Source organism: Rhineura floridana, chromosome 1 (assembly GCF_030035675.1).
Source record: "Rhineura floridana isolate rRhiFlo1 chromosome 1, rRhiFlo1.hap2, whole genome shotgun sequence".
NCBI lineage: Eukaryota > Metazoa > Chordata > Lepidosauria > Squamata > Rhineuridae > Rhineura > Rhineura floridana.
In genome coordinates this window covers 286,525,969-286,542,133 of record NC_084480.1, presented here as the reverse complement: position 1 = coordinate 286,542,133, position 16,165 = coordinate 286,525,969, and the positions used below count along the sequence as shown (strand labels likewise).

The 16,165-nt window shown below is 41.3% G+C and overlaps 1 protein-coding gene and 1 long non-coding RNA gene across 18 annotated transcripts in view; one reads left to right on the top strand and one right to left on the bottom strand.

Moving 5' to 3' along the window:
• The window catches only part of VPS13B (vacuolar protein sorting 13 homolog B), a 590,935-nt gene extending 590,193 nt beyond the window's left edge, over positions 1–742 (bottom strand). For 6 of the 16 annotated variants that reach the window (XM_061603888.1, XM_061603895.1, XM_061603940.1 and 3 more), the window contains exon 1: positions 483–739. The gene's annotated coding sequence lies outside the window, so the exon portion shown is untranslated. Of the gene's footprint in view, positions 1–482 lie in introns of all 16 variants that reach the window. The other 10 variants (XR_009759752.1, XM_061603977.1, XM_061603987.1 and 7 more) reach the window with 4 other exon arrangements.
• On the top strand, positions 566–10,217 carry LOC133373806 (uncharacterized). 2 transcript variants are annotated; one of them, XR_009759756.1, is made up of 3 exons: positions 566–831; positions 5,901–6,016; positions 6,445–10,217. It is a non-coding gene; the product is annotated as an uncharacterized LOC133373806 (long non-coding RNA). The 2 variants fall into 2 exon arrangements; XR_009759757.1 differs by lacking the exon at positions 566–831 and adding an exon at positions 4,246–4,726.
• The last annotated feature ends 5,948 nt before the right edge of the window (positions 10,218–16,165 follow it).

Sequence of the window (16,165 nt, the reverse complement as noted above, 5' to 3'; positions counted from 1 at the left end):
AAAGTGCGAGATGTAAGCTATATCTTTTTTTAAAAAAAATTATCCAAATAAAAGGTGCAAATCATCATACAAACTTTATACTAGCATATCAATTTTAAAAGAACACAATCCAAAACTGGAAGCGTCATCCAGCCAGGTAAACTTTCAGCACTTTCTTCCACGTGGCCTCCGTGATCACAAGTCGTCCTACGTGTATTCTGCCACGGTGAGCCCAATCAGAAGCGCATACTGTCCACACATTACACAAGCGACCAGCAACTTATCAACCACACATCCCCACAACATCCCTTTGGTCACATGTCCCCTCAAGACCCTCAACTCCTTCCACCCACAACTTATCGCTGCCACACCGCTACTATCTGCTCCTGCTTCAAGCCTTCACACACACACACCAGTACCCTCAGCCTAACATGCACTACGGTCTTCTCTTCCCACTCTTCTTTTCTTTAAAACTCTCTTGAGGCTACTTTTATCCTACCTACCGCTAAATCGGCTTCCGCATTGGGCTTTTCCTAGCTATAACGGAGAGAACGGCTCTCCTGCTGGTTCACTCCCTGCGGGGCGCCCTGTCATCACCAGCCCAGCCCTTCATGCGCAACGACCGGCCAAGAAGGTCGTCGCTGAGGGCCAAAAGGACTGAGGCTTGATCGGCCGCGGAGGCAGTTCCGGGTTCCACCACGGGCAGGTGTCTCAGCTTACAGTCGCCGCCTTCGTTTTGTCGGACGTGTTTAGTGGTGACACCATCCGGCGGAAAGCTCAGGAGAGAGGCTCAGCCCTCAGCGAGGAATGTGAACCGCTGCAGAGGAAGAAAAAATACGGGGGCGGGAAGAGGTGGGTGGGCTGGCTGGCCGGCCCTGGCCGGCCCGGCCCGGCCCGGCCCGGCCGGCGCGTAAGAAAGTGCGCCTGAAGCTGCTCGCGCTGACTCTCCGTGTCTATACCGGGTGGGCGACCAGGCATCATAGGCAGGAAGAAGGAATATTTTTTAAAAAAAGAGAGAGACATTTCTTAGGGAACAAGAAGCGGGATAGTTGCCTGCATTCCCACAGTTCTATTTCTTATCTATATAGCTTACACCGTGGATATCACATGCAGGGGTGTAGTCGGGGGGGGGTGAGGGTCTTAGACCCCTTACTTTTGGGGGAGCAGGGTCTGTATGTCTTCAGCATCCTGTGAGTCAATCAGCATGAAAGGGGAGAGTGTGTTAGCCACTGAGAAGAGTCTTCTAACATGCTTCCTTGTTCTTTCCTGCTGATTGGAGCCAACCGGAGTGAAAGGTGAGTCAGCTACTGAGAAGACTCTTTTCAGTAGCTAATGCTCCCCTTTCATGCTGATTGGCTGATAGGGACATCTGTTGTTGGAGAGAACATGAACAAGGATGTTATTCTTAGCCCAGCAGCAAAAAAAAGGTGTGTGTGGCTGTGACTATCATGAAGGGACCCTGCACTTCTGAATTTGCCACTACACTCCTGCTCACATGTATGTATGCTACTGGTGCATTATGTTTCTTTCTGTGCACTGTCAATAGATGTGTGCAAGGTGCTTTATGTGTAGTCCTCACATTCCAAGCCTGGAAACATAAAAGGTGCTAGTTGTGCAACACCCTTCCTAGAGACCTCAGCTGGCCCCTGCAAACAAAGGGAAGACCTTTTTAGTTTCGCAGTCATTTTTAATTACATGGTTTTAGTGCATATTTCATTATGGGCACACACTGTTTTACCATGTGCTGGTTTTTAGGCAGTCTTCTATTGATTTTATCCTGTTTTGTACTGTGTTTTTAGGTGGATTTTGATTTGGTTTTTGCTGATGTAGGGTTTTTTAAATGTATTAATACAGTTTTAATATAAGCTGTAGCATATGTGAGTACTTTTATATTGTTTTGGAAACTGTGCAGAATTAGGGGCCCAGCCCCGTAATTGTTTTCTGGTCCCTCAAATTTTGCAAATAGATCCCAGTGGAGGAACACCACCACATTCAAACCTCGTCCAGCAGCACAGCTTGGAGTTTGAATTGTTCAACCCAGCCTGTGTTTTAGAGCATAAGAACATATTTATTTGTTAATTAAATTTATATTCCACCCTTCCTCCCAAAGATGCTTAGAGTGGCATACATATGAACAAACAAACAATAACAATTGAAACATATTTAAAAAGGAATTCCAGTACAGATGCAGAGTGGGAAAGATTAAGGCTTATGTTTAATGACTGTTAAACTTACTCATGAGTCTTTGGTGAGGTGCTTTAAAGCTTTTTGAATGTCTAAGCCAGACTTTCCCAACCAGTGTGCCTCCAGATGTTGTTGGACTACAACTCCCATCAGCCTCAGTCAGCATTGCCAACGGTCAGGAAAGATGGGAATTGTGGTCCAACAACACCTGGAGGCACACTGGTTGGGAAAGGCTGGTCTAAGCACACAATGACAGCTGGATCACTTCTATCTATATGGTTTTTGATGCTTTCAAAGAACTAATAGGTTAATGAGACATGGCTTACCCTTGCAGAAGCCATGCTGGTTCTGCTTCAGCAAGACTTTTCTAGATGCATGGTAATTCTGGGCTGTATTCAACTAAGTCCTACTCAGAGTAGACCCATTGAAATTAATGAATCTAAGTTAGCCATGTCTATTTAACTTCAGTGGGCTTCCTCTGAGTAGGACTAGCATTGAATACCACCCTCTGTCTTTAATAATGCTTCCCACCAGTTTTCCCTGAGCAGATATTAAACTAATTGGCCTGTAGTGTCCAGGATCCACACACCCCAAAAAAAGATTTTATTTTTTAAAAATTGGTGTTAACATTGGCTACTTTCCAGTCCTCAGGTATGGCGACTGATCTTGGGGACAAGTTACGTATCTTTGCTTGTTTGAAGAACAGGAATTTTACATCTCAGTCCTCTTAAGTATTCTCAAGTAGATGCCATCCAGACCCTGGTAATTTGTCAGTTTTAAATTTATGATTAAGACCCAGAACAACAGTGTTTCAGTATTTATACAATGTAAGATTGTATAAAATTCTGAGATGTGGCAGGTAGCTACAGGGGAAATGTGTTAGCACTCAGTGGAATGACATTCTGACTGGAATGCTGTCCCCGTGGTGGCTTACTTGGCAACTAGCTTGATCTGCGTTTGGCACCAGGCAGAGATCTATTTCCCCAACCTTTATAGCCTTCTGTACACTGCTTTTATGCAGGTGTGGTTTTGTTTTTATTTCATACTGAAGTGTTTTAATTGTTTTGTTTTTATTTAATTTGTTTTATTGTAGTTTTAACTTTTTGTAAGCTACCCTAAGAACCTCTTGAAGGGTGGGGTTTAAATCTCTTTAATTACATAAATAAATATTAGAAATCCTATGCTGAAGTGCAAATGTGTATATGCAACAACTACTGGAGCTAAATGTCAGTATTACAGAAACCAATCCATATATTAATCACTGTGGAGAATACCTCACTCCTTATTTAATATTGAAGGGTCTTCTTCCACCAATAGTTCTCCCCTCTAACCTATTACTTGTTTCTCTTAACATTTTATTACTGCTGCCACCATGTATCTCAATATTACATAACTACTTTGTCAGTTTATCAAGCAGCAAATATGGTTAAGCACAGGACAAACAGCACAAATATAAACAAATATATTCTATTTAAAATTATTATTAAAATAAACAGATGGTGATGTATATATGGTTACTTAACAAACTTTGTTGCATTTACTTTAAATAAGAATGTATACATTATTAAGTAACTGCCACTTTAAATGGTGTACCAAACACAAATTTATTTATTTATTATTGCATTTATATCCCATGTTTTTTCCAAGGTGGTGTACATGGTTCTCCTCCCTCTCCATTGTATCCTCACAATAACCCAGTGAGGTAGGTTAAGCTGAGAGGCAGTGAGTTTCATAGCTGAGTGAGTTTTCAAACCCTGGTCTTCCTGGTCCTAGTCCAACACTCTAAACCATTTTAAGTGGATGCTGATGTGAGCTTCAGTTCCTCCCCATATCCAAACCTAAGCCAGTTTCCATGTAACAGTCCTCCCCAATTAACACGCATCAGCTAAGCACTGAAGACTATGCAGTCTTCAATCAGGTCCATGACCAATTCCCTCCAGAGTCTCTCAGACTTCTCTTACGATTTCTGCTAGAGTCTTCACCCTGGTCTAGCAACTACTGTTGCCTCAAGTTTTTAGCAATCTTGCTGACACTTGCTGTAGAAATTCTCCTGAAGGTTCCCTCCAGAATCATAAGCTCTTCTTCACAAACATTATCAACTCTAGCCTGTGATGTAAGCTCTTGATTCTCAAACCCATCCAAGCCACTTCTTAAATCCCTCAACGTCCACTACCGGACACGAACTTTCATCTCTTTCTTCAGCTGCCACACACCAGCAGTGGTGTAGTAGCAAATTCAGAAGTGCAGGGTCTCTTCATGATAGTCACAGCCATACCCCCTTCTAAGATTCTACAACCTTTGAAGATTACAGAATAATCTGGCCAGGCTTGTATACTGGTTTCTGCTTCTCTGTCACTGTCACCATTTGACTATCCTTTCTCACTTTCAGAGATATTGCTTGAATTACTAAATTCAGTGTCTACACATTTATCTCTTGCTGCTACCCAACTGCTTGATGATGTGGATGAGTCGCTATCATCAGGATTCACCATCTTCTGCAGTTACAGAATTCTCACTCTCCACAAATTGTCTTGGGTTTTTTTTTATAAAGGAACTAATACAGGTTTGTTGCCATTGACACTCATTGGGACTCTTCTCAGTAGCTAACACACTCCCCTTTCATGCTGATTGCTTGTTGAACGATGGAGACAGAGGAACTCTGCTGGCTCCCCAAAAAGTAATGGGTCTAAGACCCTCTAGGACCCCAGGTAACTACATTCCTGCATACCAGTCAGTCTCCTTCCTTGCCCAGAGCTTGGCCTTTTACTTTCTCCAATCAGGGCTCCCTAGCCAAACATTTAAATTTGAGTGAAATTCTTCCCCCTCCTTGGCCTATAACTATGATCCAATAGGGTGAAGCAGAATGTCCACAAATTAATAAATTAGAATTTACCAGCTTCTGGTACCTTGGCACATGTATATAAAGACAGACACCTCATTTGCATAACTATCTCAGTGTTGGATGGATTGGCAATGGCTTTTGTGAAGTTTGTGGGGTGGAAGAAAGAATTTATCGAATATAAAGATGACAGAGGGCCTCCCCAAGCTGAGTATACATTTATCTACGAGGGCTGTCTTTCAACACAAAACTCTTTGGGGTCAAATGCTGGTGGTTTTGTGGAAGTTCTTACAGGATAATAAACTTTATGAAGAATTGTAATTGAGAACTATTATGTTAAAGCCAGTGGTGATAATAAGGTCTCTCCTTTTGGCCTTTTCAAAAGAAGAAAGCATATCCATCTCTTGTTTGAAACAAATGGCAGGTTAAGTGTCACTCAGGCAACCCATTGGCCTTCTTATGATATGCTGTATCTCCAACCTCCTGCCAGGAACACAAGGCATTTTACATAACTTAATCTTTACATTCTACTCAGCATAAAAACCTTTAAACATTCTTACAATTTTTTTACCTCAGAAACAATATTTTTCCACAGTCCAAAAAAGTGGTACATAACATATTTTAGTCTGTGTATCTCAGACCTGAATCTTTTGGATTCTATTGTTTCTTGCTAACAATAAAGGATAGCTTCTTATATTTCGCCTTTGATTATTTAAAAAAAAGTATTATGTGCTACTGGCAAACTAATTCTGAACATAAAATTTATTGTTAGGATTAGGGTTATGCACAGTAATTTTCAACCTTTTCGCCAGATTTGTGACCAAAGAGCTAAAATAGCTTTAAGTAGTGATGTTCCTTCCCATATGAAGACATTTGGCAATTTTCCATTTTGTTTTAGGTTTGATCATTCCTTTAGACAAGACATCTTTCATTTGAACACCTCGTGAGTGAATACTTCTGAAGCCAAGATGCATCAACCAAAAAGTCTTTCTGGTTGCAGTAAATGATGTACAAGTATGATAAATAGCCTTAAAATATTTTTAAAAGAAATCCTTCATGATTTATTGTAACTTCCAGGTGTCCTCAGACTTATGCCTTTGGTCTTTCAAGAAATGAAATTGTGAACTTACAAAAGCAGCTTTACCCTGTTTTTAACCATCAAGTCCATGAATTTAGACATTCAGGGCAGATGTGAGCTACAGTAAATGAACAATATTCCCATGTGGAAATTGTCATTTTGAATATAACATTTCTACAATTATAAAAAAATGCTGTTTTAAAAAGTTATGTAATGTTATTGCAGAGTGAAACATGAATGACAGCTTCTTTCTGAGAAACCATTTGTTTTTACAGAGTATTGCATGGCTATAGGAAATAGTAGTATTTATTGAAATGTTGCATATGCAGTGATCTCAACTTTTTAAATATTTTTGTTTATTCAGCAAAGCTGCCTTTCCATGACCGTTTCCTCCTACGATGCTGTCTAAATCCTGCTCGTATACAGTATGTCTCAAGAGGAGATGAAGAAAATGCTTCCAGTGCATAGGGTCAACATCGACATTTCCTTCATCCAGAAACAAAACATTTTCTGCCATCTTTAGAGAATAAAATAAATAAATAATAAATAATTTAGAGAAGGAGATGGAAAGGTTGCTTTACTAATTTGGCAAACAGTTAAAACACCCATGTGAGGAACCCAGGCTTTCCAGCAGCAAACATTAAGGAACTGCTGACTTTTTCAGATCCCATGTCTTTAAGGTTAGACTAAAGTCCATTTCCTCTCCAGAGGCAAAAATGCTAAGAACAGCTTGAGAGTATCATCAATTGATAGCCAAAAAGAATTTAAATATTGCCACCATATACCTACAAGCTCTTAGTCTTATACCCTTATGGCAAACAACTAGAAAAGATTGCTTAATTTAGAGGATTCCACCCATTAATGAATTTTCTTCCCCCTCCCCCCAATTTCCTTATCCAGCTGAATCATTTGATAGGCTATACTGTGATTAAATAGATAATAGTAGAACCAAGAGGACCTGACTACATCAGTTTCTATCAAACTAAAGCCTCCAAAAGAAAGAAATTCTACTTTGATGTCCCAGAAAATGTAATTTTTAAAAAATTATAAACACCATTTCAGCATGCATTTCTATTACTCAGAGTCCACTGGTCTCTGATAGTTACTTTAGTGCAGGGGAAGCCAATGTACCCTCCACATTCCTGCTACCTGGGGCTGATAGGAGTTATAGTCTACAACTTCTGGAGGACATCACATTGGCAACCTCTGCTTTAGTGGCATATCTGGTCACTGAACAAATCTATGTCTCCATCAACTGAGTTATACTCCATCCATCATCATGCTAAGATCTATCACTCATCATGTTAAGATTCCATTTGCATCCTTTCCCAACCCTGGGGTCCCCAGATGTTGCTGGACTACAACTCCCATCAGCCTCAGCCAGCATAGCCAATGGTCAGGAATTATGGAAACTGTAGTCCAGCAACATCTAGGGACCCAACGGTTGGGAAAGGCTGATCTAAAGACTTCAAGGAACAACTCCTTTTGATACTACAACAGATAATAGTTTCTGCAGCCTTTCCCTCTACTGTACAGATTGTGATAATGCAGCCCTTACAAAGTTCCCATACCAATGATGCTAGTATGTCTCTTGAACATGGTAACTCAGCAGGTGAACAGTTATCAGTTGTTCAGGTTTATAAGCATCACAACATGCTTCCATGCTCTGGGAATTCTGCTGAAATACTTGCACCCACTGAACTGTGCAGCTAAGATCAGGCAGCTAAATTCCTTCTTCAACAGAGTGTAGTCCACATCAACCTGGCTGCTACCTCACTGGCAGTGAATAATTGCTGGCACTGCAGGATCTTAACTGCTTCCTTCAGCTACATAACCAACAGGTTACTTGAACCTTGCCCAGCTTGTGACCCACTATGCCAAATGCAATCCGGAAGCTACCAGGTACTCAATAAACATGTTTTTCTGCCTGCCTGGTACTGCAGAAGAGTTGCCAAGCCCTCAGTAAATCCCAATACATGGTTGGCGGGATACATTTGATCATAAATTATACAGCCTGGATTAAGCTGAGTCACCAAGTCTTCACCAACAGAGAGTTTGTACTTCTAACTTCCCTGAACACCCTCTGCCATTTTTCCTTCTGATTGGTCAGACTTCTTGTTAGGGTCATAAGCTTCCAGGTCTTGTCACCTTGTAGTGGTGAGTGGGTTTGCGTGTTCCAATGAACCCAGTGAGCGATGCCATTGGGAGTCATGTACTCCCAGCAGGGTCACCCATGGCGGTAAGGTCAAGGGAGAGGAACCAGACAAAGAATGATCCAAGAAAGTCCTCAACAGCAGAACAGGCAGGGGATAACAATGTGTACGTTACAACGGCTGTGAAGGCAGATGAAGGCTGCAGCAGGTAAAAGACTTCTAATTGTCATGGAATCCATGCCATTGGATCAAAGCCTTTTTCTCTCAAGATTGTGTGTTGATCGTCGTGCACCAGTCTCCCCAGATAAAACAAATGCACGCACAGGCGTCTTCCAAGCAAAGACCTCAACTTGGAAGACAATCTTACTCAGCCACGAGTGATCGCCAATGATTGCCTGAGTGAGTACAGCCAACCTGGCTGTGTGATCAAGCTTCTATGCTGTATTCTCAGCTTTCCTGTTTCCAGCATTGTGCTGCTGTCTGGTTCCTGCTCCCCTGGATAGATTCTTCTATCAAATTGAATCAAATCTTCAGGTTTCTAATTTCAGTGGTTGCTGTAGTTGGATTGTCTTCCTTTCAGTCAGTCACTCCTTACCTACATGACTCTCAAAGGGCTCACAAGTGCCTGGCAATGTGTGCTGTAACACCTCATAGGTGTTCACTGCCAGCAACTCTCCTGTGAACATTACCAAGATAGGCATGTTCCAATGCTTCTTGAAAGCACCAAAACACAATTTATTGGGAGCTGGTAAAGGGTGGGAGGATCTGCTGGGATTCTTCATGCAGAGTTGGTACGGTTTCCATAATATCGGTTTTGGGAGTATTGGCAGATAGTTGTTAAATACTGTTTTTCCCAATCCTGTTGGATGTTGAAGCTGAGATACTGTTGAATAACCTTATACTGTGTTGCTGTCTACTTGGCTGATAGGGAGAATTCTTCAGCCTTCCTGAATTACTGTAACTTTGTGGTTGTCCAGCATGTGGCTACTTTCTTTTTCATCCCCTTCCCAACAGCTGTGCAGCTGAAGACAATTGTCACTGTTGTAAGGGTACAGCATTGTGTTCTGCTTGCACAGGCATCCTACCACAGCCAGCTCCTCTGGATCTGCACAGGAGTTCATCACCCCTAGCCAAGGCTTCCAGGTCTTTCAGCATGTCAAAGTAGACCTGAAAGAGAAAACGAAGGAAATGAAAGCAAGGAAATTCCCATATGTCTTCCGGGGGGTGGGGTATTCTGAAAATAATTGCTAAGTTCAAGATTCTTGCATTAATCTACAAAGCACTTAACAACTTGGATCCAAGATACCTTCATGGTGCTTTATGTCCCTGTCCAATCACTGAGGTCTTTGGGGAAATCACTTTTAGTAGTCTCCCATAGCCCAGATGCATGGCAGGAGCCATACATTCAGTATCAAGGGCTCAATTTTGTGGAATCGTCTCCTGGCTAAGATCAGACAGATCCCCTCACTGTTGAATTTCTGGTGCCCTGGTGAAGACCTTTTTAATGCAGCAGGCATACTAAGTAAGTGTTCTTATTTTATTGTTAGTTTTTATCTTATAAAGAAATATTATACCCGTTATACATTTTGTTTAACAGAAAGCAATGCATTAAAGGGGGAGGTTTAAAGCTGTAGTAAAAGCAACAATAAATTAAAGCACATTTTGAGATATTACCTTAAGAATTCTTCTAGAAATTGATAATGAAGGGGTGAGGGATATCTCTTTGGAAGACCAGCTGGGTGTTATGACCAAACAAGCCCTGTCCCTTGTACCCAGTTCTACAGGGAGCCAGAGATGGGCCTCAGTGTTAGAATAAAGTTCTTGGGAAGATTGATTCCTGAGATATCCTGGGCTGGGACCATTAAGTGCTGTAGCGTGTTTTTTTTAAAAAAAAAATTAAATGTGTTTTTAAATTTGTATGTTTGTATTTAATGTTTTTAATTGCTGTAAACTGCCCAGAGAGCTTCAGCTATGGGGCGGTATATAAATGTAATAAATAAATAAATAAATAAAGGTTAAAATCAACACCTTGAATTTACCCCTGAAAACAAATTGGCAAACAGTGAAGTTGACTGGGGATCTGCATAGTAATCTCAATTGCTGTACCAAGGTAAAACACTGGTGGTTGCATTCTGGACCAGTTGACGTTTCCCACATAAAGCACATTATAGTAATCAAATTTGGAAGAGAGTAAGGAATGAATGACTGTGGCCAGCAAGGGTGTAGTCATCCAGGGTCTTAGGTGCCTTATTTTGGGGGGATTTAGGTCCCAGCAGGGTTCTTGTGTCTCTAGCACCCTATGAGCCAATAAGCATGAACAGGGAGTGGGTTAGTCACTGAGAAGAATCTTCTAACTTGCTTCCTTATCATTTCTTACTGGTTAGAGCCAAACGGAATGAAATGAGTTCCTATTTCAAAAAGCCAAATTGTGGTGAGTGAGAATTCTGTAATTGCAGAAAAAGAGACAGGGAATCCTGATGTTAGCATCCCATGTAACCTGATAGCAGCAGGAGATAAATGTGTAGACACTGAGTTCAGTAATTCAAGCAATATCTCTGACAGTGAGAAAGGAGAGTCAAATAATGACAGTGACAAAGAAGCAAAAACAGTATTCAAGACTGGCCAGATTATTCTATAATCTTAGAAGGCTGTATAATCTTAGAAAGGGGCACAGCTGTGAGGGGATGTGGCTGTGATTATTATGAAAGGACCCTGCACTTCTGAATTTGTCACTACACTACTGGTGGCCAGGCCTCATTTTCCCAGGAAAGGCCACAGCTGATGTACCATATGAAGCTGGTAAAAGGCACTTTTGGCCACTGCCACCATACTGAACATCTAGTAGCTAGGCCAGATCCAAGAGTACTCCCCAAATGACAAACCTCATTTTTCAAGGTAAGTGAAATCCCTTCTAGAACAGGCAATATACCTTCTCCATTGTTGTGAGATTCCCCCAACCAAAGGAAACCTCAACCTTGTCTTAATTAACCCCAAACAACAATTTAGAACCTCTGTTGCCTACCCACGATCACATTTTGAGAACAAAAGACAGAGCTGGATATTATCTGCATACTGACAGTGTTTCATGCCAAGTACATTATGTTATGTTTTATTTCTAGGCCGCCTTTTGGCCAAAAAGGCCCCCAAGGCAGCTTACACACAAATAAAAAACACAAATACAAAATACAAATAAAAACAATACAATTTACAAAAAAATCAAACTAACAAAATTATAGCACTTCTAAAAAGCATCAACAGCTATCCAAAAGCATTCATCTTCCTAGTAAAGGACAGTCCCCAGAAAAATGTCATTGAGAGCAGGGGTGAGGGAGCAAAGCAAGTGGAAAAGCTTGCCCTTTGATGGTCCCAGCACAGTCACCCCAGCAGCAGTACCTCTCAGTCTGTAGCTCCTCCTGATATGGTCCAGGCAGAGGGGTGGGGCAAGGGAGGTGGAAAAACTTGCCCCTTGATGGTCCAGCACAGTCAGTCACTTCATGTAAATGTTAAAAAGCATGGAGGACAAAATGAAACTCTTTGGTAACCATTGTTTTGCCCCCAAAGAGCATTGTGTCATTTGTCCCCTTGTCTCTGCATTTAGAACTGCTTCAATTTTCCCATTGTTGATTTGGTAGCAAATGATCAGTCCTTTCTATCGGTTATTGGTTCTTTATAGGAGGAGCATAAATCATGAAGAAAGCTTAATCCAAACAAGATATGGTATCCAAATGTATCTATGATGCACATGAAAGAAAATAAATCCACAATGAACAGGAAAAGAAAGTTTTAACAGTCACTACAAATGAGTTTGGATAATCCACAGATGATAAAGGAAACAGTATATATTATTTATTAACCCATTATTTGTTTGAATTGGTAACCATGTTTATAGCCAAGTGTTAGTGTGGGTTTCAGGCACTGTAGGTTAAATCTGAGAGCCAGTGTGGCGTAGTGGTTAGAGTGTTTGACTACGACCTGGGTTCGAATCCCCACACATAATCTTGATTATGATGATTATTTTTAAAAAGCTCAGCTGGTTGGCTGAGGCTGGGTCCACGTCGATTGGACTACTGTAATGCGCTCTACGTGGGGTTACCCTTGAAAACGACCCGGAAATTACAACTTGTACAGAATGCAGCGGTGCGCTTACTTACCAACAGCCGCCACCGAGACCACATTACGCCAGTATTATTTGATCTACACTGGCTGCCGGTTATTTTCCGGGCCCGATTCAAGGTGTTGGTATTAACCTTTAAAACCCTATACGGTTTCGGCCCAGCTTACCTGAAAGAGCGCCTCCACCACCACCAATTATGCCGCCCAACTAGATCAGCCACTCAAGGCCTTCTCGCAATCCCGCCAACCAAAACAGCTAGGTTGGTGGGTACTAGGGAGAGAGCCTTTTCTGTGGTGGCCCCCACTCTCTGGAACTCCCTCCCATGTGACCTTCGACATGCTCCTTCCCTAGAGGTATTCCACAAGGCCCTGAAGACGTGGCTTTTCCAACAGGCCTTTGAGGTCCTTGGGAAGGGTAAATCTTTATGATTTTACCATCTATCATATGCTGCTAATATAAGTGCTTTTATATGTATTGATGACTGTCCAGTATTTTTATCTACTGTTATTAATATGACTGCATTTGATATCGTTGTATTGTTGTATTTGATATTGTTGTATTGTTGTATTTTATCTCATTTTAATGTACGTCGCCTAGAGTGGCTAATTGCCAGATAGGCGACAAACAAATTAAATATTATTATTATTATTATTATGAAATGTATTTATTATTATTGCATTTATATCCCACCTCTCCTCCAAGTTGCTCAACATGATGCACATGGTTCCCCCCCCTTTCCATTTTATTTTTACACAGACCCTGTGAGGCAGGTCAGGCTGAGAGACTGTGTCTGGTCCAAGATCACCCAGTGGGCTTCATGGCTGGGTGGGGATTTGAACCTGGAACTTAGTCCAACACTGTAACCCACTGGTGTTGGGAGACAGGACTGTACATCTTCAGACTGGGGGGGGAGGGGGATACCAATTTCATTGGAACTTTGCATTAAGAAACGAAAGCAACTGCAAGGAGCTTTTAATGGAAAGGGATATTTGGATATGATTTTATCACACACCGTTTTTTTCTATTAACAGAGGCTAAAATTACAATTAGAGGGGGGGTCATGAATTTTTTTGAGCTTACAAAGGGGGTCCCGTACTCATAAAGGCTGGGAACCACTGGTGTAGCTTAACTAGCAGACTCAGTGTCTGGTATATAGAAATCATGCTTAGAGTTTTGCTCTGTACAGAGCAAATTTGCCATAGTCAATTTTCCACTGAGAACAGTCCTAATCCTACCATCCAACTACAATAATATAGTTTCCAGGCTCATTTCAAAGTGCTGGTTTTGGCCTAAAAAGCCTTATGTGGCTCAGGACCCCAATACCTCCAGGACCGCCTCTTTCTCCATGAACCAATCCAGACCCTGTGGTCTTCATCAGAAGCCCTTCTCCATGTGCCTCATCTGAGGAAGGTGTGGAGGGTGGTCACATGGGAACGGTGTTGCCCCCATATTTGTGTAATGCTCTCTCCAGGGAAACAGGCCCAGCACCATCATTGTCAGTTTTTAGGCATCAGGCTAAGACATTTTTATTGACCCAGGCATATGGTAGTTAAGCTTGCCTATACTGTGATGCTCATCTTTTAGTGGGATGGGACGGGACTTGTCCTTCTTATTGTATTGTTGGATGAGCATTTTAGAAATTTTGTATTGCACATGGTTTTTAAATTTTCTGGCTTTTAACTGGATTGTCTGCCCCCCAAAAAGTTGCTTTAAGACTTTTTTTTATGCAGCAACTAACAAATGATGATGATGCAGAGATAGCACCAATGGTTCTTGCTCAAACACATACAAAAGTCTACCAACCCTGAATAAGCAAACAATGGGTTGTATTCATCTAAGTCTTACTCAGAGTAAAACCACTGAAATTACTGAACCTAAGTGTGTTATTACTATTAACTTCAATGGGTCTGCTCTGAGTAGGACTAGCATTGAATACCACCCAATATCCCTCGGTATTTAGAAATACTCAAGTACAAAAAAAAATCTCACCCACAGTCTGAGCCCCTAGATCTCAGGAAAAAAGTATTCAACTCTCATTTGAAAATTCTACAGCCCCTGCCACTTGAACAGGACATAAAGCAAATCTGCATGCTGGATTCTTAGAGGTTCTTTTGCAAATGGGCACACTTTGCAGCCTCAGGACCTGATGGCCTTGCACGTAGGGTAACACCAGACTACTTGTACCTTCTCCATCTTTCAAATCTCTTGAAGTGGGTCCTTCAGGGAATGGGTAGGATCTAGCATGTCAGGCATGCACCCTAAAGACAACAATGTACTGTATTTGGTTGTGCTGGTGGACCTGTGCTTTCTAACAGGAACTGTGTATCCAGCTCATTTTGGAATATAAGCAGCTGAATTTGCAGAAATCACTCTGAAAAGAACTATTGGGGCTACAGAATGCCAACAAATATTTACAAGCAAATCTTCCTCCATGCCTTCCTTCCTAAATTTCATTAATCTTCAGCTAGCATGGACAATCTGAGCCTAAAATGCTAAAAATAACCAGAGACCCAAAGGACCAACATGAACTGAGCTAATACATGCACATTGACATTATTTGGTTTGCTACCAAACTTTCTCCCCTCAACAAGTGGAGCTATGGGACATTACCCCATCAGCTCAGAGCATGTGCTATTTGGACAAGAGTTTTCTCTGCCTGTTTCAGAAATGCAACCTATTGACCAAATACCAAAACATCCTGTCAATAGCCTTGGAGAGTTCCTTTTCAGGAGCACAGAAGAGCCGTTTTAACATTATAGAGAAAATGACTAAAATCTAAACATAAAGCAGAGGAAGTTAAGAGCAACTAAGTGGGCAGTGATTCATGAAGAATCACATGGGATGAGAACTTAAAGGCAATCTTTATATGAAGCATACAAAGCAACAACCACATGTGAACCAACAAGAGGGAACTAAATTCCTCTCTGCGGAACTCAGGAGTCAACTTTGTAGTGGATTCAAGAATTACATAGAAATTTCAACAAAATTCATTTGAGCAAGATGCACTCTGTAAACTGGACTGAAAGCAGAAGACAGCTAGAAATTAGGATTGGAACCAAAACATTACAGAGATAATCTTCAGAGAATAGGAACACACTCAAATTGACCTCCCTGTGGCCAGCTGCAATGAGAAATTAGATCTGTGTGTTTCCAGATACTGGGAGAAGGAGAATAGAGAACAGATGTTCCTTTTCTTCTTCTTCCTCGATAGACTTCACATCCTGGTCTGCTCTCCTCCTACTCCTTTGTAATCAGGGCAGGCACCTCTTCCTATCCTACTGCTATACAAATATCTGAAAAAAGTGTTTTTTACTCAACATTGCAAGTCATATGAGTGATTCTGTTGCTTTTCAGAGAGGCAAATGCATTTAATGTCTTTTTGCAGAAGACTGACGCCACCCAAGTTTCTGCAAAAATAATGAAAGGAGCTTTTTTGAGAAACATGGGTGGCAGCATCAGGCCTTTTACAGAAAGACATTCAGTGCATTTTCCTCCTTGGAAAGCAGGACTGCTATAGGCTGTACATATCTCATGGGAGTGGTGAAGAAGTTGAACAGATTTACTTCATGCCAACACAAGAATAATACTTTTATGTTTCCATCTGGATAATTGTACACTTCTGATGACAGTGTTTTGCATTACATTGTGAAGAATCCCCTTCGGAGCATAGAAAGTTTCAATAAATGTTATTTCACTAAAACATAAGTTACAGAGGCTACAGCCAAAGAGATGGGAAGAGTATGTACTTTACAAACACATGGGTTGGAACTGATGCTAGTAACCTGCCTACTTAGCATGCTGTCAGAAGTATAATAACT